The sequence below is a fragment of the Aedes aegypti genome, unplaced genomic scaffold, assembly GCF_002204515.2.
Source record: "Aedes aegypti strain LVP_AGWG unplaced genomic scaffold, AaegL5.0 Primary Assembly AGWG_AaegL5_hic_scaff_265_PBJ_arrow, whole genome shotgun sequence".
In the NCBI taxonomy this organism is placed as follows: domain Eukaryota; kingdom Metazoa; phylum Arthropoda; class Insecta; order Diptera; family Culicidae; genus Aedes; species Aedes aegypti.
This window is the reverse complement of record NW_018735923.1, coordinates 1-24,599: the sequence shown is the minus strand read 5'-3', so window position 1 is coordinate 24,599 and position 24,599 is coordinate 1. Positions and strand designations below refer to the sequence as shown.

General features: G+C 37.3%; 1 pseudogene; it reads left to right on the top strand.

Moving 5' to 3' along the window:
* Positions 1 to 4,871: 4,871 nt before the first annotated feature.
* LOC110681037 lies at positions 4,872 to 21,956 on the top strand (annotated as a pseudogene).
* Positions 21,957 to 24,599: the final 2,643 nt, after the last annotated feature.

Genomic DNA, 24,599 nt, shown 5'->3' with positions numbered 1-24,599 from the left:
GATCATCACATCATTTTCTCTGGTTATACCCTGTTATATCTCCCTCAAAACATAATGAAGTCAACAACATAATGAATATAATAAAAAAATAAAAAGTAACCCTTTTTATGCTCAAAACATGACTGAAGAATTAATATCACGACACCTTTGATAACGAATCATTCAAAGATTTTGCATGATGCAAATCATGCAGCATCAATCCAAAAAATAATCTATCAGTATCTAAAGGAAAAGTCGACACTTACAGTATCGAATAATTCAAGGAACCAAACAAAATATAAGGCTTGTTGCATTTACATATTTTGCAAACAAGGTTAATTTCTTCAATAAACTCCTACTGACTATTAATTGAGCAAACATTTATATAAACGTATCCCCTTTGCTGTCCTGAATAAAATGTGAACCATAATATTTAGCTTATTTAAAACACTAGAATAAAAAGATCTCACCTGTTGATAATCCATACTCGACTGAGCAACAAGGTGCCACTTTCAAATTATTCAGTTTCACCAATATGCTTATTTGGGCCATAACGAAACACTGCCCCGCCAAACGCGCGGAAATGAAACAAAATTTACAAAAACGAACCCATTTGCTTGTGATTTAATGAAACATTGGATTTCTTCAATGAAAGATACAAGTTGAATGCAAATCTGCTAAGTTAATTGGTCTCGAAATTATTAAATGCGTGTTGCCAACACTATTTCAGACGATTGAAAAAAAAATCCTAATTACTCCAAAACTTCAAAGTACTCTTGTTATGTTGCCTTTTTATAAAATATTCTCAAACTAACTGCGAAGATAATTGACTACTGTATCTTTTGAATGCCAAGGGACAGTCCTATAGACATTGTTATTTGTTAACTATGTACACTTTCATAACAAAGGCATATAAATCAGCTCTAATATAAACTTCATAGAAATAATCATAAAATTACAAATCACTGTAACTTCATTTTCTTGACCAAATACCCTCCCCTTGGTTATGCGACCTTGCCGCGATGGGAGGGCATAATCCATTAGCCCATATGATGGAAACCAAAGGCGTAACCTGTAGTGGTGGTATCACATTTTGGCATTTTTTGCTTAAAGCCGCGTCATAATTCATATGGCATAGACGCAATAATATCTCGGATGTGATCCAACGGACATTCTGCGTCATTGATAGAATTGATGCCCATTTCAAATAATTAATCTATTCGAAGTGGACATTAATACTATTGGTGACGTTCAGTTTGCCTTTTGCTAACCAGAATGATCCGTAGCCACTCTTACTATTAGCTAGCTAGATACATCGTTATCATATACGACGTAGAGAATACTTAGGAACTCTAAGGAAAATGACTAGTAGATTCACTGAGTAGAAATAAGTGGCGACAATCTTATTTTGATATGGTTTTTACATTGCCATAATAAGAAATACCTCTTTTGTAACAGCGGTATAAATAATCTAACTCAAGCTTCATTTTCGCAAAATTTACAAGTAGAAAGTAGGCGTTGTGAAGCATTGCATTTGCCACCGAAAAGTGAATCTTGTAGGAGACTGTAATAGAAGCTTAAGGTAACTTTACTCTTCAATATTTACTATAAAAATGACTATGGAAAGTAAGACGCTGAGATCGATCATTAGGGTACACTTGCTAGTTTCGAAAAATTGTTGAACAGACAAGGAAAGCGACTTTTTTCTTTAAGGATATATGAACGTAATGACCAATAAATACTTTTAACAACAAAAAATGAAATTAACTAGAACTACTACTAAACAGCCTAATTTTGTTAAGACTTGACGACAATTGCCATTTAAGACTCTAATCTTACGTAAAAGACAGGAGTAATCAGAATAGCACTTGAATGACAAATTATTCAAAACCATTTCGACTAGACAGTATTAGTACTGACACTGCTACACTACTATTTCAAACAAATTGTGATGGAGCTGCTAAATTTTCACAATGCTTCCTTTTCTCAGAAGCAAGGGAATATGGGTACTTTTCAAAAACTACCACGTCACAATATTAATAAAAAAACAGTGTTCATGTGGGCGCCATTGCCTAGTCCGTCTGAGTATTGGTCCTGGTAGAGGGGAAACTTGGCAAAAGCCAGGACCGAGGGTTCAGCCTTGACAAGTTAAGCTGTCAGGCAGCTCCAACTGAATACCATACAAAAAAAAAAAAAAAAAAAAAAAAAAAAAAAAAAAAAAAAAAAAAAAAAAAAAAAAAAAAAAAAAAAAAAAAAAAAAAAAAAACTTCATTTTCTCGACCAAATAATTTCAAAATTTGCAGAGAAGGTGCTTGGATGTCACATGTTTTGAATGTTTAATGCAAAGCTGGTGATAATTTTGGCTGGTTTACAAGTTAATAATGATGCACTGTTGGGAAATGTTCATATAGCATTGTGAATTTTCCTTCCACAATAGCTCAAAACTTTCAAATCATGATAACTTTCGATTCCCTCGTTAGATATATTTTCAAATTCACGGAGAAGATGCTCGAGTGATATATCTTCGAATGGTGGGTGCCAAATTCTTGGACATTGTTTTCTGTTAATAACGGTTTCTGGCACACCGTGGCTACAACTTTGATCAGATTCGGGGGATAGTAGTGCATGATAAACCCCTCTAAACATGCTCCAAGCCTGGGGACACTATTGCTATTGGAAGTTCGTGGATTGTTTATCGTGCCAGTAAAGAAAACGGTAAACAAGTGAGATAAATAAATTTTATCATCGCTCTCTCTTTGGGGCTCTCGCTCGCTGCTTCATTTATCAATGGGATGTTTTTTCTTTGCTTGCTTTGATCGTGCTTCATACTCAAATGAGAGCGAATTCTGCAATGCCTGACTGAGATTCTAGCGGAAATCTTTCTAATACTCTTATTAAAGCTACTCTGAAATAAGTTCCGGTAATTCCGTTTAAAATTTTCCCGTAAATCTTTCGGCAGTTCTTCCGGACATCGCTCTGAAATCATTCCGGAAAATTTTCAGGAATCCTTCCGGATGTCTTAGTGAATTCTTCCGTGCGGAATTTTCTGAAAATCTCACAGGATTCTTCTGGATATCACTATGAAACACATCTCAAAATTAATTTGTAATTCTTCCATAAATCGTCATGGGAATCTTTCAGATTTTAAGGAAAATCCTTAAGTAATTATTCAAGAAATCCCTTCAAATTTATTCAGAAATCTATCTGTGATTATTTCGAAATTATTCCAGAATTCTCCCGGAAATCCATCTACAATCCCAAAGAATGATGAGGACTACATTTTGACATTAAGTGACATTAGGCTGGTCCAACAAAATACGGAAATACTTTTGTCAACTTTTATTCTTTCAAAGTTGTTATATGAACAACTTTGCCGAAGACGCCAACCTTGTAAGTCTACCGTAGCCCTTGCTATGGCGTTTTCAATGATGCAGGGTAGGGTAGTCCGTGAAAAATTGATATTTTGCCCAGATTTTTTTTATTTCAAAGTCTATAAAAAATAAGTCTTCTACAAAGTTTTAGAACTAGTTGAAACGCGTATTTTTGGTGAAAGAATTCAGTGATTCTACCCATTCGATTATAAGATATGACCATTTTTATTCAAAAAAAAATCATAGTTTTCCAACATCAGTATCTCAAAAAGGGGGAAAGCAGGATCTGAAAGGTTTAACTTAGAGGTTCAAATGGTATATTGTTTCTTCGGAGGATATTGGAGGATTTACAGTATAATTTTGATGTGAAAACTATCATATTTTACTAAAAATTCATGATTTTGTTGTAATATTGAACATAACGGCAAAGGTTGTTTTGAAAACTGTTCACAACAATATTTATCACCCACATTCTAATAGTCAAACATCATTATTCTAAAAAGATGAAATTTGTAAGAGCCATTCGGGGCAGTATGGGCAGTTTTTTTTTTCGAACATCATTTATTTCGTTTTCTATGAGTTTTGAACACTGACTTATAACATGCCTATTGTTCATTTTCCTGTCAGCTTTTGGATTGCATGTTATTTTAGATGAAATTTTAGGAATTTAATGCAGTTTTCAAGGGATGCTCATTCTACCCCATTGGCCAACCGCTCCGACTACCCTAAGCTACCCAACCGCTCCGACTATCCCTAAGCTTTAAGAGGAATAAAACCATCATACACTTGCTATATGTAATGCAATAGTAGATTTTCATGCAGAATTCTCTAAATTTGAACGAAAAAACTTATTTGTTAATTTTTTTATGATTGCTGATGATTGAATGATGGATTCGTGCGCCTTAATTGTATCATAAGGTTTAAGAATGTCATTTTTCAGACTTAATCCATCATTCAAACTTACTTTCGTTCTTGCGATGCCCATGAAGAAAAAACGTTTAGCAAAATTTATTAGTTCGTCATTGCCGTCAGAGCCACCGTCACCGCCGTTGGCTGAATCATACCTTTTTCCTGGGTTCGTCATCGGTAGCACAGACAGAGCAGAACCGGTGATGAAAGAAAGAAGAATTCGAAGCCCGGCACAGTGGACGGGAAGGGTGCAAAAGCCTCGTCATCGTCGTTTGGTCGAATCCGTCAATGAGTGAGTGTCAGTGCAGTGTGGACAACGATGGCCGAAAGGGGTCGTCCCCCAGTGCTGCCAGGGGGGTGCGATGTTGTGCAAAAGTTGTGACGGGGTTATGGCTTGTGCTGTGTGTTTCGAAAGTGGTGCGCTAATTGATTGCTCTTTTTGATGGGGAAATAGATTTTTGAAATGTTGTCCTTGGGAGTTTTCAATCGAGTCGCGGTGCTTCTGTAGGATGGAAGCAATTGAATATTATCTCGCTTCAAATTCATATAAATACGTGACATTATTATACAAGTTATGGTGATCGTATACAGAATTACAGTTATCATTTCTATTAAATAATGGTGTTCAAAAGTATGTATTATAAAACAATGTTTGTTTTGTTTACTATTCAATACTTGCGTTCTGGAATCCCTTGATTTCTCTAGATACTTGTCTGCCAAAGCATGCAAAAAAGAAGTAACTTTACCAAAGAAAGCTTTTGATTGATAACTGTAGCAATACTCTCGCAACAGTGATCTGAAAAGTACGTTCCACTCTGGTCAGGATGTCAACAATGATAAGGAAGGTAATTTTCATGGATTGCAAATAGCTGTCTTAACTTTTTTCAACAAATGTGTCCCCTGTTTCCATGGGACCCCGATGTAGTAACTTATCGGTGTCTATTATTAGAACAGGTAGAGTAAAATCTGCAATCAATTAAATGCTTCTTTGAAATCCTTCAAGTGAGCATTAACCAAGTTGCAGTACAGTACAAAACGGTCCAATTGAACAGTGTCAGTATTCAAAACTTCTGTAAGATTACATCAAGATCTTTCTATTGACATCTTAAGGTGAAACAGTTTGAAATCAACTTCTAAGATTGCACTGAAACTTCAAAGGCACAAATCACGCGAAGAAAGCATCCAACAACAGTGAACTTTTTATTTTGGCTTTGTGTACTAGCAGAAAGCTTGAAATAAGAAGACCAGAAACGTTTGCCAACTATTTCTCCAGTTTTGTGCCTTTAAAAACGTGAGTAGGGGAACAAGTCGGCCGTTGTAACGGCCATCTTTGGATTCCGAGATGTTTCACCTTAACTGAAACAGAGCCTGCTTCTTTGTTCAATATTCTTGTTCATCCTCATTCGATTTCTCCTCATCGTTCCTTTCTTCCGTGAATAAAGGTGGCATACATAAGAGAGAATAGATTACGCGTCATCGATTATGCTTTTTATGCCCTTATTATAATAAACGTTTGAAATATTAATTTTATGAGCTTCCCTTACCAATTGTACTATTTTCTCGATTGTATATAATAAGACTAAAGCAATGACTTTGCGCCCAGAGAAAAAAGACCTCGACCAGACCAAGCTTAAAATCCAATCTAAGAAGTTGTTGTAAAGCGTTGTTTAAAGGTTGATTCTGAATGCAGTTGCAAATTTTTGCGTTGAGTATCATACAGACGTATCTGCAGTGATCGATTTATCTTAGTCGATTTTCCTTTGGATCAGTACATGAAGTTCAATCGATTTTCTTTTCTAGAAGGACGATGATTACTCCCTACTGAATCAAAACAGCAGTCAAAACAGTCACTGGGCCAAGTAATTAGCAATAGAGTAAATCGACGAAGAGACATCGATTACTGCAGATACGCCCTTATGATTACTAAAACACGAGAATTGATCGATTTTGTTTTCTATAAATGTTCTTGATTTTGATTTTCACAGATGATGAAACTGCACTGCAGTTACACCTCATTTTTTCTAAGCCCTAGAATTCATTCTTCATGGCACTTTGCGGTCAGTGCCTTACCCTTCTCACACTGCCGAATATATCCCCTGTTTTTCCATGGGACCCCGATGTAGTAATTTATCGGCGGTCTATTATTAGAACAGGAAGATAAAATCTGCAATCAATTAAATGCTTCCTTTGAAATCCTTCAAGTGAGCATTAACCAAGTTGCAGTACAGTACAACGGTTCAACTAGATAATTCTCATATTCTAATTCCTACAGTATTGGACAAAACATTTGCAACTTTTTTGATTTTCCAAACAAAATGACCAACTTTGATAAACTATATCTCGGTTATTTATGGACCGATTTGAATGAATTTTTCACAGAATATCAGACATAACTTGAATTTTAACATATATTTTTAAGTGATTTTTCCAATCACACGTTGAAAAGCAGTAACGGGTTGACTAAAGTGAATTTTTTGACGATTTTTTATAATTGACATAACTAAACATATTGAAGGAATAGCTTCATGGTATCTTCAGCAAAGTTGTAGATTTTGACGAAATGAATAAGTTTGCTGAAGACAGTTTTTGTGTAGAGCATTCAGATTTTGAGATAAAAAGTTTTGAATTTTTCGTCGAAAATTACACTTTAGTCAAACCGTTATTACTTATAAACTCGTGATTGGAAAATTTATTCAAAAATATATGTTAAAATTCAAGCTGTATCTGATGTTCTGTGAAAGTTTCATTCGAATCGGTCCATAAATAACTGAGATCTAGCTTACCAATACTGTATGTGAGATCACATCATGACCTTTTCCTCGACATCTTAACTAGAATAGAGTCTGCTTCTCCATTGAATATTATGTATTAAATAGTGTTATTCTAGAATACGACAGTTAGTAAAATAATCGATTTTCTCCTCATCGATCCTTACTTCTGTGAACAAAGATGGCAAGATGCAAGTTTGTCGGCATTTTTGACATCCTTAAACCCAGAAGAGAGAATAGATTGCGAGTAATTGCATCCTTATTGTAGTACATACTTGATATATTCAGTTTTCAGTTCATATGCTTTCTTTGTCAATCGTACTACTTAAAATTACTCGATTTCGTTTCCTATTTCGCAAAATGCTCTCGATGTTGATTTTTACAGAAGATGAAATTAATCACTGCAGTTACACCTCATTTTTTCCAAGCCCTAGAATTCAATTACCAAGACACTTGGCAGTCAGTGCCTTAAATTTCTCACACTAACCGACCACTGCCGAATGTATTCCCCCTGTTTTCCATGGGATCCCGATGTAGTAATTTATCGGTCTATTATTAGAACAGGAAGAGTAAAGCTGCAATCAATTAAATATTTTCTTTGAAATCCTTCAAGTCAGCATTAACCAAGTTGCAGTACAGTACAGTGCAGATGATTTTGTCTCAAGTTTTCATGAGGATTGAAGTTCCGGCTGGTTCAAAGATATTTCCAGGCATGGAGTAGAATTTTAGTGGTACTAATAAAGCCTTTAGTACCTGGGATTCATTTTAGCCGCTTTTTTATTTCTAATCTCTTATCTCTTTTTTATCAAGTTCTCCTCTTCGTGCTGACTAAACGGTATAACAATTGCAAAAAATGGTACTAGTCGATAACTGATGTCCAAGTGAAGATGTAATGCCTAGAAGAATGAAAAATGTATCCCCTGTTTTCCATGGGACCCCGATGTAGTAACCTATTGGCGGTCTATTATTAGAACAGGAAGAGTAAAAACTGCAATCAATTAAATGCTTTCTTTGAAATCCCTCAAGTCAGCATTAACCAAGTTGCAGTACAGTACGACTTAAGCAGTGCACCGTCTTATTCTTTGGCATTACATCATGGCTTTCCCTTTTCTTAGTTAGCTTATTTCACAATTTCACGTAAATGTAACAATTGTACAAATATGTCAAAACATAAAAAAAAATTATCATAACAGAAAATACTTATGAATTAGAAAGTGCACTGCAACTATTCAATAAACACTATTGTAAGAAACATGTTCTATTTCTTGCTCCGTTTAAGGTGAAACAATCTGCAATATAAAGATGGCTGTCACCGACTTGAGCCCCTACTCACGATTTGAAAAACACTGAATTGGTATAATAATGAACGTATGAACTTAATTTTGTGCATTTGAAGTTTTGGTACGATATTCAATTTGAATTTCAAGCTGTTTCATCTTAAGGAGAGAGAACTACCTTAACAGTTACCCTGTTTTCCATGGGACTCGGATTAGACAAGTGATCCGTAGTCTATTATTAGAACAGGAAAAGCAATAAAAACTACGACAAGTTAATTGACTGCCTTCACATGAGATCGAGCTGGCAATAATGAAGTCGCAGTACAGAGCAAGCTTACAAAAGTCGACGACTAACTGAAATGTCCAAAAACTGAGTCTGCGAAGCTTTCCATAACGATTCCCGTTGAATCTGTTTCGTTTTCATGGCGTTTTTATACTAGGTATCCTGTTTATTCCATGGGACCCGTATCGAACAACTGATTCGTGGTCTATAATTGAAATAGGAAGAGTAAATCTGCAATCAATTAACTGCCTTCAATGAACCAAGTCAAACTGGCAATAACCAAGTTGCAGAACATAAACTTCCAGTGCGTCAATGAAAATGAGTACAGAAATGGCGTTGACCGTATGGAATGATCCTTGCAGAGCTACCACTCACTGTCAATGTCGATTTTGTTTTGAGAAATATAGAAAGACATTCGTCCAGATCAGAACTTGAACACAGTCGTAATCTTCAGTATCGATGTGCATAAAAGTACTTCTCGAGCTGAAGAAAGCCACAGCACTAATCAGTTGGGTATGACTTCCATGAGTTTCCATCATTTCAAACAACTCGCTAAACTCGTACAAGTTTTTGCCGCTTCATTTCGTGCTCGGAAACCACAATAGGCTCCATCCACAAATTACGCCACCTTCTTGTAGGGGAATTATGGGAATTGGCTCGAACGTTATGAACCATATGATAAGTATTACAGAGAGAATTATAGGAGAAAGACTGAATCCGTCAACGTTCAAAACATCACGTAATACATGGACGCCGACGCCTAGTGCGTCCGACGAATGCAAAAGGCGTTTTTTCTTCTTAAACCGTTGCTAACTATGGACACGACGACATGATTCGGCTTAATTAAGATAACTTCCGTGTTGTGTGTGTACATGCCGCATAATTAATAATTGTTTCCCTAGTTTTCTCTTTCACTTTACCGCTGACGTATAGCTTTCCAGCAGTCGGTTTAGTATTGAGTGAATGAAGGGACTCCCCAGAAACTGGAGCTGAACTGACATCTAGACAGCTGGGAGGGGTGGGTGTCGAGGAGTTTCTGACACGCGTAAAGATTTTGTTATATTGATAAAACCTTCTAAACTGCTACCTCTCGTGACTGCATTGACTTGTTCTATACAGAGTGGTGTATGTATGTCGATTGTCTGTCTGGATATCTTCATAGCATGGTCTAGGTACGCAGCAATGTAACTAGCGAAACAGGTGCCATGTGACAAACATTACTCACCTGTTTCCACGGCGATCGTTATCTTATCATGAACGGGAACAAAATTGCATTCTTATTTTATAAACACGATAAAACAGTTGGACCTAGATATGCAGTTTAATTTTTATTGGTCGTAAATTATAGAAACACATGTACCTACATGATGTACATATTCTAGGTTCAAGAGCACGATAAAATTGAGGAAAACCATAACATTTATATGCTTTACTTGTATTTAGTCGCTAGAGAACTGATCTAGAGCAGAGGTGCCCAATTGGAGCCCCCGCTGAGCAATTGTTAAGAACGGTATTTTTTCTTATTGGTTATGGAAATTTAGTGCAAAGAATACGGAGAAATTTTTGTAATTTCACATACTTTTGAAGAATGTATGAATCCTTTTTTTTTCATTAAATTTATATTGGGATATCGAAAACTTTTTAGAGTACCATTTTACGTGATAAAATTGTTGAATCTTAAAGAACCACATTCACTTTTAGATGTATTATTAGCACGTTTATGAAAACTCTAAGTGAATTAATTATAAAAATTTCACTTTATCACTCACTTCACAAGTAAAAAGGAATATTTTCTTAGATAGGCTTGCTTCATCTGCGACCTACAGAGTTTTTCAGTGTATTTTCAGCCAGCTGAGTGACGAATGCGCTGCTTAGCAACCTTTCCTTATACTTGCCGGCTCAGCCAGTGTAGTATTCACTCTTCAGTTCAAGTCGTTCGTTCACCCATGGCTACAAAGCTATTCTACAATTTGCCCACAGGAGACAGCCTTCGCGTAGATCCTTTAGAATTGTGGTGTACATGGAAACAAAGCTGCTGACCGTTTTGCAGAATAACCAAATCCGTCAACGGTTATACTATTTTCCAAGCTTTGCGTTTGATGTTCCACAACAGTGAGTTTCTCGTTGTGTTGAAAATCGTTAATGCTCGAGGAAAGGGCTTGGTTGAGAATATTGACCATTTTGCGGACCTCTAAAAATTGATGTTGATAAGATCTTGTCGAAGATCTCAGCATGATCTAAGAGACATACTGGGCAAGCACAGCGAAAAATTTTTGCTTTTTTTCCTTCACAAATAATGCATTTTCTGTGATCATCTGGATTACTCCATTATAAATTGGGCCTACCGTGTATCATTCCTGGAGTGCAAGGAAAAACTTATATAAAAAATCTTAAAACAGTTCAACAAACAAACAAAATGTGCTAGTAACAGGGTGTCCATCCATCCGGGAAATCCGGGAAAACCGGGAAAAACCCGGGAATTACAAATGATCGGGAAAAATACGGGAAATACCCGGGAATTTGGAGAACACCCCGGGAAAATATGTATTTCAAACATAAAACTACCGGTTTGTTTAAGTTTTAAGTCGTCTGTTATTAGTACTTCACATCATGAATAATTTTTGGTAAGTAGGATCTTTGAAACATTTCTAGAAGGGGATTTTTGGCAAGGTGCTTTTCGAGATGAGTGTTAGATTTTCATTTTAGTTCGTGGTAAATATTTAATGAGATATTTACCGGAATCGAACCGATAATTGACCAGTATTTGAAAGTTCTTTCTGAGAGATCACTGAAGTATTAGTAAATTGCTAATAAGATTTTTAGTGGATTCTAGAAAAGATCCTAGGCTGATTTTGCTTTAAATTCTTAGTAGATTTTTAGATGTTCGCAGAATGCTAAGCCAAAAAAAGTTTGCATTTATTGGGAGATCTTCTGAAATCCTGGACAGATTCATTAAGAGTTCCCTTTGGCGGATTTCTAGGGTTGTTGATGATACTGATTCTTAATGAAGCCTTGTCAGGATTACTAATTTGACTAGTCTTTGATCTATTACAAAGTTATTATGAGGCCTCTGACGAGATTTTGTGTAGATTTCTGCAGATTGACAGCGAATTCTTTCAATCATCCAAAACAAATTTCGTAACTAGATCTTTGATGGATAAAACAATAACGAGGACCTCTAGGTATTCTTGACCAGATTTTTGTTATTTTTTTGACAAGATTCTTGATATCTTGATCAAATTTTTTGAAGATTACTTGGAAATTGCAATCTTGGATTTATGTCAAAAGTTTCAGCCAGTTTCATAGGAGAACAATAACATGTATTTGGAAATACCGTCTCTGTTATGTTTTTTCTTGGATTCAACATGAGTTTCATCAGATCAACTATTTCTCCATGAACAAGCCATGTCTAACGCATAATTCTTAAGGCATTCTTAGAAGGAAATAAGTTGGCTATTTGAGTTTATATAATTCCAAAATTTCTCTGAACTTTCTATGAATTGGGTCCTAAAATGTTTAATGAATTCTTGTTCTTATTTAATAATACGAAAAAGCATGTTCTTGCGACTATTTTAGCAATTTTTCAAGCTCAAATAACGGATATAACATATGTAAACTTTAATTTTAAAAATAATTCCAAATATGAACCTTGACACTTTTGATCATGTTTGACGATCACTTTGTCGAAAAAACGCCACAGGGCTTTTAGTTTTAACCTGAGAGTTTTAACACTAGGGTTGTTCCTATCTGACATTTCGGAAGGGACACGGTAAACAAAATATGCCCAAAATTTGAGTTCAAACCAAGAGGTCTGACAAAATCTCAAAAACCGTAAAAAATGTTTTTTGGACTTACACCAACGAAAACCATTTAAATATTTAGTAAACATGTGTTTCTGGTCTAAGTCTTAGCGTTTGGTTCTAAAATTGGGACAGTGCTTTAAGACCCTATTCGAGGGAGTCACGATCTTTTAGATATTTCAACAAATATGTTATATCTTTGATCTAAAACTCTTTAAAAATTTTAACCAATAATACAGAGCTATTATAAAAACTTCAAAATGTTATCCGCGAAAACCGCGACTTCTGAAATTCGATCCGCGACTGGAAGCAGAAGCACCAATCCGCGCCAAAAAAATTAAAAGACACGGACACCGTCTTCAGCCATTTAGCTGCACAGACTGTAACTTAACACTAGACAACGGACAAGCATGCTCCAGTGGCACAGCCGAGAAACATTCCTGACGAAAAGTTTCTATGGCTGACGCGGGAATCGAACCCACACCCACGACGATCACTGCCTGACGACACTAACCGCACGGCCACGAAGCCCACTGAAATATTCAAATTGTCATCGAAATCTTCATGTCACAATACCCAATCGATTTTTCGTAAAAAATATTTTAACATTGTTGTGTAAACTTAATTGTTTTAACAAATTTCTGTGTTCTTTGATGCACTTTTCTTAGTACCGTAATCCAGGGGCAAATTAATCACTATAACTTTCTGTTATATTATCCTTAGGAACTGAGATATTGTCAACTTAATTTTGGCAAAACCAGTACTTCGTTGAACTCCATCAGTGCATGTAACTATTTTTTTTTAGGAAATAAGAATGTATCATAAACCTAGCTTGAAAATAAAAAAATGAAAATGGTCCACTGGGGCGAAATTGATTTTCATATAATAAAGTAAAAATAAGAATAATAAATTACTCCATCTACTAAATGTGGGTCCCCTAATACAGAAAATTACGTAAAAAAATCTTACAGCTTTTGCATTTGATCATTTTATTGTGAAGTTTAACTTTGGAAACTAGAATAATATACCTAAATGTAGTTTATTTACCTTGTAATAGGCACGTTTTCCGAAAATAAACGGTTCGAAAAACTACGCTAGTTATGCAGTATGATTTTAAAATCGAGTTCAATAGTTCAACAAAATTCATATTCAAATTTTGCATATAAACTTAGCACCAGCGGATTGTTTAGTACTGACTTTTCCAACAGTATTGTTTACACCTTAAAAAAAACTGTTAATATTTCTGTGCAAAACTATCCTTATAAAACTAAAACTGTTTGAAATCTTAGCACGTATGAAGCATCCTTAAAAGATATTGCTTTTTGATACCGATCAAATTCGCCAAATGACCCGGATTACGATAACATTTCATTAGTCCGACAGTAATTGACCAATATACAGTACATTGCATTATACATTTAAAGCTCTTTCGACGTTTTATAAAAGATGCGTGAATATTTTGACTCGCAGATCCTTTCCTTATCCCACTAACCCAATATCCTTTCCACGGAAACTGTGGATATGCAGAGGTATACTCGGTCTCTAGTAACAATGGTTCTCTAACATTCTTTCCCTTCCCGATAACCGTAAGGACGTGGCCGCCACCGTTATCGACTTTTAAATTATAAGCTTTTGGATTGTGCATTTTCAGAATGGTAGCAAATTGTTTAACTGACATTTTTTCCGATATTATATCTAGATACACAATGAATCCTAACCATCTTAGCAAGTGCCTTCAGATTTTATATTCTTTAATGCTTTTTAAATGTCGAATTACAGATGAAATGTTATTGCTTTTTATATTTTCCTACACCACATTTTTTACTATCAAGAATCCGTCATCGTAATTATTGCCATCATCGATACTTCACAAACAGTTTTTCAGTTTAAAACTGAAACTTATACGATGAAATTGTGTTCACTGTGTTTCAGTTGAAGAATTGAATATAGTGAATGCATTTTCTGTCAAGTAAACTTTCTTGATATTGAACGAAAAAAAAACGCTATTTTCTGCAAAACTGGGCCCTAGTGACTAAACTACAAATTGCACTTTACAGCACTTAATGAGATGACGAGAGTTTACATTTTTAAATACAAATTTCCTAATGATGAACTGCACAACTTGTGTCAAAACAATTTATTGGCGATTTTTGTGGCATGATTTAGGAAATCCGCGTTTTTGGCGACAGAATTGCCGTCATTCGTGATGTTTGCGCCTGGCCTTGCGAAATTCGCGACTGTTGTAACAGCCCTGATATCGAGTCACAGGATCTTTTTGTAATCTGTTTTTTAAGTTCTTGGACATCCGGGAAAAATCCGGGAATTTGAAAACTTATTTTGAATGGACACCCTGTAGTAAGATATGATTCGCATCGACATGACATCGGAGGGTCTCCTCGGTGAAGTTGTCTAAAAGTCGGTCTAAAAGTTATTTATTTATTTATTTGTTTTTACATCAATTATCTTAATGAAGCCTTGCCAACAATATTTCGCCAATTCACTCCTCGGTTCATGGCCGCTTCTCTCCATCCTCGACTGTGACCCACGCTCTCCAGGTCCTGGTGCACCTGGTCAATTCACCTAGCTCGCTGCGCCCCACGCCTTCTTGTTCCGACCGGATTCGTAGCGAACACCATCTTTACAGGGTTGTTGTCCGACATTCTTGCAACATGCCCTGTCCAGCGTATCCTTCCAGTTTTAGCTACCTTCACGATACTGGGTTCGCCGTAGAGTTGAGCGAGCTCGTGGTTCATCCTTCGCCGCCACACGCCGTTCTCCTGCACGCCGCCGAAGATTGTCCTTAGCACTCGGCGTTCGAAAACCCCAAGAGCTTGCAAGTCCCCCTCGAGCATAGTCCACGCCTCATACCCCATAGAGGACTACCGGTCTTATGAGCGTTTTGTACATCATGCATTTGGTGCGGGGTTGAACCTTTCTTGACCGCAGTTTCTTCTGGAGCCCATAGTAGGCACGACTTCCGCTGATGTTGCGCCTTCGTATTTCCCGACTAACATTGTTGTCAGCCGTCAACAAGGATTCGAGGTAGACGAACTCGTCCACCACCTCGAAGGTATCCCCGTCTATCGTAACACTGCTTCCTAGGCGGGCCCTGTCGCGCTCAGTTCCGCCAACCAGCATGTAGAGTAAGGTGGGGCAAAAGTTCGACCTTAGTGGTATAATCAAAGTTTCCAGGAAAACAATAGCAGTTAAAACAAAACAAATACCATACAGTGAACCTTCAACATATCGGCTATAATTTTGATGAACAAACTTGTGTCAAAATATTTACCCATTTTTAGTTATAACAGTTTCAAAATTGATTGTCTTATTCGAACTTTTGCCCCACCGGTGGGGCAAGAGTTCGAATCTAGTGTGGGACAAAAGTTCGCTGGCCAAAACACAAAATATCGACCCTTTTATGACAGGCATACTTCACACCAGCCGTAAACTTAAGTTGAACGAAAAATACACACTAAATTGTCATCAAAAAATTGCCCACAACTGGGGTTAATTGTAATATACCCAAAATAGCAGTTTTTCACAAAACTAAGTGGAAATGTAAAATTTTGGTGACAGTTTTCACACGATCAGACAAATTTAACTAAATTTGAAGATAATATGTGGGTTTTAGGCAATTTGCAAATTTTTCCGTGATTTTATACATGGGTCGAACTTTTGCCCCGCAGATTCGAACTTTTGCCCCACTATGGGCCAAAAATTGTTTTCAAGCATTTATGCAAAAACTAATACACCTCAAAGCAACCTTATGATAGGTTTAGAAACACCCTTACATAAAATATTGAAAAAGATTTTATCTTCAATTGGTTCGATGCAACGAAAGTTTGACCAAAAATTACAATATTCACGTCGGAAAACAACAAATAGCCATAACTTTTCCAAATCTCAATCGATTTTTATGATATTTGGATTGCAAGTCTCTTACTTGAATAGCATTCGAACCACCATGACATTTATAAGATTTGTTTTGGATTGAGCTAGAAATATTAAAAAGAAACTCTTACCCCACTCGAACTTTTGCCCCACTTTACTCTACTTTGTTTTCGACGCATTCACCATTAGCCCGACTCTTGTTGCTTCGCGTTTAAGACGGGTGAACAAATCTGCCACCGTTTCAAATTTTCTCCCAATAATATCCATGTCGTCCGCGAAGCAAACAAATTGTCCGGATCTCGTGAAAATCGTGCCTCGACTGTTAAGTCCGACTCTCCGGATGACACCTTCAAGCGCAATATTGAACAACAGGCACGAAAGTTTCGATATACATCATATTGATTAAAGGCTTTCATTTGACGTAAATTTTGTACATGTAAAGTTTATTTATTTTTAGAAAATATTTGCTCTTAGACTTACCAAAACCGGTGCTTCTACCCTACAAACAACAGCTTGCAGGGTGTCCATCCATGCTGAAAAAGCGAAAAAAATAACCCGAGAATTGAATATTACCGAGAAATATACGAGAAATACCCGGGAATTTGGAACACATATCGATAACATAAGTATTTCAAACATAGGAGCTCGTACCGGTTTGATTCAATTTCATGCAATATGTATGGGTAAAACTAGATTTTTTTCCAGGAGGTGCAGGACTGTCTACCAACTCATACTTGTTTTGTATAATGACCAATGGTGGAAAAGTTCGCATCACGAAAAAGCTCACGAGTGAATACCAACGCATAACAAACATTACAGACTCGCGAACTGGCTGGGTGTGAGTAAGCCCGCTCCCGTCTACTCAGGAAACATGCCAAAAGAAGTAGCAACAAGCTCGCGAACGTTTACTCGCGAGTAACCAAGCAAAGTGTGATTTATTATGGTTTTGACAGACAAATTTATTGTATAACCATCAAATCGTTAGTAAACTACCAGATTGTAGTAAAAATCCTTGGAAACCATAAGTCTCGGAGAGGAAGCAGCTTTTTTTCCCAAAAGCACAATTGACTCTGAACAACTCCGAACACGTTCACGAATCACATTTTACTTCGTTTACTCGGGAGCACGACATATGCGAGTAAACCAGTGCTTTGACGCTCGGGAGCATTTGGTTTTGTTTTTGTTCCAGTTCAGTCCTTGAAAATTTTCGTCAGGCATGTTTCTCGGCTGTGCCACTGAAGCATGCTTGTCCGTTGTCTAGTGTTAAGTTACAGTCTGTGCAGCTAAATGGCTGAAGACGATGTCCGATGTCCGTGTCATCTTTAAAGATTCTTGACCAAATCGTTCAAAGATTACTTAGAAGAAAACATGTAGGTATTTAGAGAATTTGTTTGTGTTAAAAACATTTTTCCTTGGATCCAACATGAGTTTCACCAGATCCAGAATTTCACCATGAATTAGCATAATTTCTAAAGCATTCCTAAAAGGTAATGGGTTGGCTATTGAACTTTGACCTTATGTGGAGGATTAGATACACAGATCAGAATTTTGTTTATATAATTCAACAATCTCTGAACTTTCTTTGAATTCTAGGGGGTGGAAGGGTTTTTCTTTTTAAATATTTCATATATAAATTTTTGCCGAAAACTAAAAATTAAACCGTTTTTAGTTTGCAGTATTTTATATATTTAAATAAAAAATAGTTCATAAATAAGTTAGATCAAGTGCTCCAAATTTCATATTGTATTAAAAGGGTTAACTAAAACTCTTTTTTTATTTTTGAGCTCGCAGTAAGCAGCGCGCGCGAACGGATGTGTTAAAATTATTAGATTCGGCTAGTGCAGCTTTTGAAAAAAGTGTATAGCGGAAATAAGTCGGTTTATTCTGTATATGTTCTACTGGGCAGTGCTTCGTTAAAGATTTGCGGGAGCACGGATCAGGAAAGCCGGACAGCGGATCAGGCTGAGGGCTTGATCGATCGGTCACTCGCTGGTGGTGATCAATCGATTAAGTTTTCAGCGTGAGTCGCTGTCTGGTTCTCTAGATTTGCGCCAAAAGTTTGGACTTACCATATGTTCATGTTGTCTTCAGAGCACTGATAAGTGATTTTTTGAACTGATGAATCGCATCACTTTCCATGGTGAATCCTGATCATGCAGCTATGACCTCTCCGCACTAACAAAATTCATTCCCGTGATAACCATGGAGATGCAGAGGTGATCTCGGTCTCTAGTAACAATGGATGTCACACTAACATTCCTTCACTTCCCGATGACCGTGAGGACGTGGCCGGCGCTGCTATTGACTTTTTAATGTTTGGAGTTCTCGACAGTGTACTTTGAAGATGGAAAGCTTCTTCCAAGCAACATCTCTTGGTTACTTGTGCAACTTCGATTATTCTGGTCAATCACGGAGTAACAACGAATTGTGGGTCATCAATATGCGTATTTTCGATCTAAGTACATTTTGCATTATCTAAAATCGAACTAAACACGGTTTGGAGAATAAATTTTGGTTTTTGATTTTTCTGATTTTTATTTTTAAACATTTCCAGGGTGTCGATTACCAGGAAAAACCTGGAAAGTTCGGGAATGTCAGGGAATTCAATTGGATTCAATGATCTGGAAAGCCAGCGAAACTCAGAGAATTTCACTTGAGGTCAGGGAAAAATATCAATACTATAATATTATACGAGTTGATTGTCGGCAAAGTTATCGCCTGATCGATGTCTATAGTTGATAATTATGATGTTTATATTCAATACGATATATAGAAAAAATAGTTACTCAATCTTTCAAAATAGCAGTTCCTCATGGATAAAATGGTTTTTATGCATAATAGAGTAAACTGTACTTTATTGCTTATAATTATCCTCATAATTCAAATTTTCTGATATCAACAGTGCTCTGCGAACAACTTCTTCGAAGTTGGCGTGTATTGCTTTTGCTGCGAAATACTTTTATTCATTCTAAGGTTTTCTAGATCAACTCAATGTCTAGTTTCTCGCATTTTGCTTAACATCTTGACAAATATAGAGTTCACTTCATTAAATCATGTCAATATTTACAAGTTTGCCTAGAATATCCAAGTAAGACTGGTGAAACTATGTATACAGAAACACCAATGAAGATTTCCGTATTTAAATGAAGATAAATAGAAGTCGCTTCGCAAAATTCGAATAGTACAAATTTAATGAATCAAATAATCAATTTGAAAAAAGATCGATTGGATACTCTTACGTACTCCTGAAGAAATCCTGGAGATGAGTAACTTCTTAAGGAAATCTTAGAAAAGTTTATTGAGATGTATCTAAGGAATATCTGGGAAATTATGTTGCGAATGAATTTCTGAGAAATCTATGTGGAAATCCTTGAAGCAATTCTCCAAACAAATTTCTAAGCAATGGCTATTTTTTTCATGGAAACATAATTAGCCAAATTTTAGGATCACTTTCTTTCACTTAAAAAAGCATGATGAATTATCGTCAAGTTGAAAGTTAGAGTCAGGTATAGTCAGGAAGGTGTCCAAAATTGACGTTTATTTGTGAAATTATATCTGCCGAGGACATCTTTGTTCATACGATTATCAACTTGAATAAAAGCTCAAGAATGTTATATTGCGCTAAGACAAAATACACAATATTCTAAAAGGTATTCTGTTTAAAAGCGGGTTTGGGTATTAGAGGGTAAAAAAAACAAAAATATCAAGCCGCAGAGTTTATCTGTTTGTTTATTCTTGGGCATCCGGGAAAAATCTGGGAATTGGAAAACTAATTTTGGGATGCACACCTTGGTAATAAACTTCATCGAAAACTAAATCGAACGTTATTCGATGGTACAATAAGGGACGGTTTCGTGTCGGTGACAACTCTTTCACATTTTAAGCTCCGTTTAAGAACATCGGTGTGGCACGCATCAGTGCCATTGACATGCTCACAACGAATCAAGAAACAAACTTTCGGTCATTAATGGAATACTCCAGACTCTAATGCTCCCTTCAATTTCGTAACCGAAGAACAAAGCAATAATATATTAAATTAAGGACTGCGTTTTCATCATCATTCTACGAATTGTTTGGATATGATTATGAAATAAGTACCGTACAATTCGTAGTTGCCTACTCCCGTTATTGACTAGAATAACAGAAATATGTACAGATATGAATGGGACTTGGGAAGGGATCGTTTAAATATTACGTGATGCAAAATGTGGAGGGAAGGGTCTTCCGTAGTGTTGCCGTCCATACAAAAAAATACATGCGAAAGCTTCTACGTGGGGAGGGAGGGGGTCCAAAATTGACAAATTTTGCGTTACCTAATACTTGAATCATCCCTTATCAATGTGTATAATACGATCATAGCTATCGTTGGACCATAATGGTCAATAAACAGTTTCCTTCACTTTTCATTTTTCGTCATTTATCCCGTGTTCTTTCGCCAGATATATTGGCAATCTTCTGTCCATATAACGCATTACACTCAAAGCCAATATCACTCTCACATACTCGCGTAGATGAGTGTAGGTCAGTGTAATCTTCTCTTTTCTTTTCTGACGAGCGCCAGTTGTATGTTTTAAAATAAGAAGTCCTCGGATGATGTTACTCTCACCACAATCCACATTCTCAGTGTTTTCTAGTGACCGTAACAAACAAAACCGTATATTGGGACATACTGGAAGATGCTATACGTACAAGTTTAAAAATCCCAGAATGTTCCCTTTAATACAATCTAAAATTTCAATCCAGGTAGCATCCAAAAACACGTTTAAAATTTGAAATGTGGAAGCAGTATTATAGCGAACACATGAATGAGAAGACTAGTGTATTAGAGTTTTACACTGCAGTCAAGATATGATCTTCTCTAGGTCTGACAATTTAGTTTCCATTGTGGATTGTAAATAGATATAAAATCCAAATGGCGATGATTACGGTTTAATTGTAAACTGGTTTGGAATTTTTATTTAGATATGCTTAGTTTATATACTCCATATACATTGTTTTTCAAATTCTCTCATTCAGTACACCTACCGTCATAAAATACACATTCCTAATCATTTGTTTTTGTTTTTCGTTGCAGGTTTAACATTCTAACTCTAGTGTAAAACCAACTACTGGAGGAGCATCACAAACGTAGCGCCCCCAAAACTTAAGTAGGCGAAAGTACCCTTCTACAACGGAGGAGAGTCCAACGTAACCCACAATACAAAAAGAAAGGCAGGAACAACCCCCAAATTCCGTTCTCCTTAGGTTAGGATTTTTTATTAGCTTGTGGATAAGTTGTGAGGAGACACACCTTCCAAACCCCCCGAAAAACTTAGCGAAAGATAAAACAAAACAAGCAGCATGGGGAACGTGTTCGCAAACTTGTTCAAAGGACTGTTCGGCAAGAAGGAGATGAGAATACTGATGGTCGGATTGGACGCCGCCGGTAAAACCACAATCCTGTATAAACTAAATTAGGAGAAATTGTTACAACGATTCCTACCATTGGTGAGAATTCATAATTGTTTGTGGTAAGCATGAAATACTCAACTCCCATGCGCAATCTTCCAGGTTTCAACGTGGAGACTGTAGAATACAAAAACATTAGTTTTACCGTATGGGACGTGGGCGGTCAGGACAAGATCCGACCACTGTGGAGGCATTACTTCCAGACACACAAGTAAGCATTGCGAGCTCTGAGCTTTTCCACTTAGAACACATTCTTATCCATTGTTCTTTGTAGGGACTTATCTTCGTCGTGGACAGTAACGATCGCGGAACGTATCGGCGAAGCCGCGAAGAACTGATGCGAATGCTGGCGGAAGATGAACTCAGAGATGCCGTTCTACTTATATTCGCCAACAAACAGGTAAGTGGCTCAACGGGGGTCAGGGAATCAATATCTAGACACAATTTGCGCACAGTAGCTATCAGCACTGTCCGGCGGACGGTCTTTGTTAGTCACGGAAGACAGCCGTTCAGTGAGCGCAATAAAATGTAGAGGATGAACACGTTCCGTGCGGGGCGATAAGAGATGGGAGAAATCACAATCAAGCGGCGATACGCCAGGGAAATGATTGATTTCTATACATGCGGCCATTGATGACGTGCCTGCTAGCTATTAGGTACACATAACAATACACTTGAAACTTTTACCATATTTCTGCGTGCTTTCTTATCATCTTCAATTGGGCGTTTTGAGGTTGCGCAATGTGTAAGGCAAAATGTTATCAATATAAGTTATATGTAGTCGCGTAGAGCTCCTACCCTAGTACCTATATTTGCGGAGCTTTACGCGACTGCAAAAGATAGACAAAATAGTTCACGTGTCTGTGTTGCTTGGCATAACAACGAACGATGAGTAATGAACTATGGGACTGTCATTGGCACATGCTGAAATTGTTTTACTTAAACGATAATTCAAGTCCATGTGTGAAATGTTTAGTGTTTTTGTCTTAAACTGTCGTTTTTTTGTTCAGGATAACTTGTCCAATTACGCAATGTGTTGAACTTTTTACATCCTCGATCATTACAGACGAATCTAAGCACATGTTTAGTGGAAATTACGCCTCTTTTGCAATATATTCTTAGCGCATCTATAACCCATTCCTCTGAACATTCATGACACCCTGGACGAAATGAGAGAAACATGTGCTACTTGTTAGTTTTCTCCGTCTCTTGTACGATCTTTGTGTAGCCAGCAATCTAGTGTGTACCTATCGATGAAACGATGGAAACGAGAGAGGAAATGCAGAGCGCGCAAAACTGGTGATTCCTTTGCTGGCTACAGCGTAGCGTCACGTCATTGCATAGGATGACATTCTACTGGATATTCATTCAAAATCAAGACATTTTGCAATTTTCACAATTTTCCTGGGCAAATTCCATTTGTCTCAAATTCTGAACATGAGTCATTCCGATAGGAACGATTAAGTACAAAATTTTTTAATGTTGAGGACTCGTAATGTACGATCTCAAGAAACTTTATAATTGGCGGGTATGAGTCCAAGGCCTCTTCCACTGACCTGCGACCGATTCCAGTAACAGTCGAAGTTCCTATTAACGACAATTTTTATAACGACAAAAGCTCTCTATAGCGACATTTTTCGGTCCCATGAAAAATATTCAATGTTATATCTATGCTCTATAACGACTTTCTCTATTGCGACGGTCGTTGTAACGCGCTTCGACTGTAGGCTATTGTGATGTCGTTATAACGCGCTTCGACTGTAGGTCTATATCGTCCGCAAAGCCAAGGAGCATATGCGACCTTGGATAGTAGTGCCATTTATCTGCACGCCAGATCTCCTAATAGCACCCTCGAGTACAATGTTGAACAGTAAATTCGAAAGTGCGTCTCCTGCTTCAACCCATCTAACGTCACGAACGAGGGTGACACTTCGTCTGTGATCCGAACACTTGATTTCGAACCAACCAGCGTAGCACGTATCAGCCTAATTAGTTTCGCCGGAAAACCATGTTCAAATATTATCTGCCACAGTTCATTTTTTTTCACTGAGTCATACGTCGCCTTGAAATCAATAAACAGATGGTGAGTCTGCAAGTTATACTCCCGGAGTTTATCTAGGATCATTCGCAAGCTAAACATCTGGTCCGTTGTAGAACGGCCCTCACGGAAACCAGCTTGGTATTCGCCGACGAAGGACTCCTCGAGCGGTCTCAGTCGCCTTTGGTAGTAGCTCCAATTTCTGTCGCTTGCATACATCCGGGAAGATTTTTAGATCTATGCAGCGTTGCATCGTGGTTCTGAACATGTCCGGATCCGCATTCTCTGTCACTTTCAAAGCAACATTCGGGATACCCTCGGGTCCCGGTGCCTTGTTTGACGCGAATGATTCACGACTTCTGCCAGCTCTTCGTTCGTCTTTCTCGCCACCTCATCTCATTCATCTGCCGCATACGGCGCTGTCGTCACGGTATCTAGGCTTTCACCCACACTGTTCTCACTTAAGTTGATATTGGTCGCCTCCTTTCTTGACGGGAACCTTAGCCGGTTACAGATGGATCCAGAAGCCTCTCCTTCACATTCCGCTAGTTGTTTGTCTTGGTTGATCATCTCTTATGGGTCCCCCTAAGAGCCGCTATCTATCTCGCTGGAATGGTTGCCTTTATGATCCCATGGTTATCTATGCAAGCAGGGAGGTCATGCTAGGGTTGACATAGTCATAATCCTTTATTGGGTACTATGTTCTGAGCCGGATCGGCGCTTGTCAGGTAATGGCATCTGAGCCTTCTTCCACCCTCATGATGTTACGGCTCATACAAAATTTGTAAAAAATATTCATACAAAAAGCGTTACGAGGGGGGGTGGGTGTCGAAAA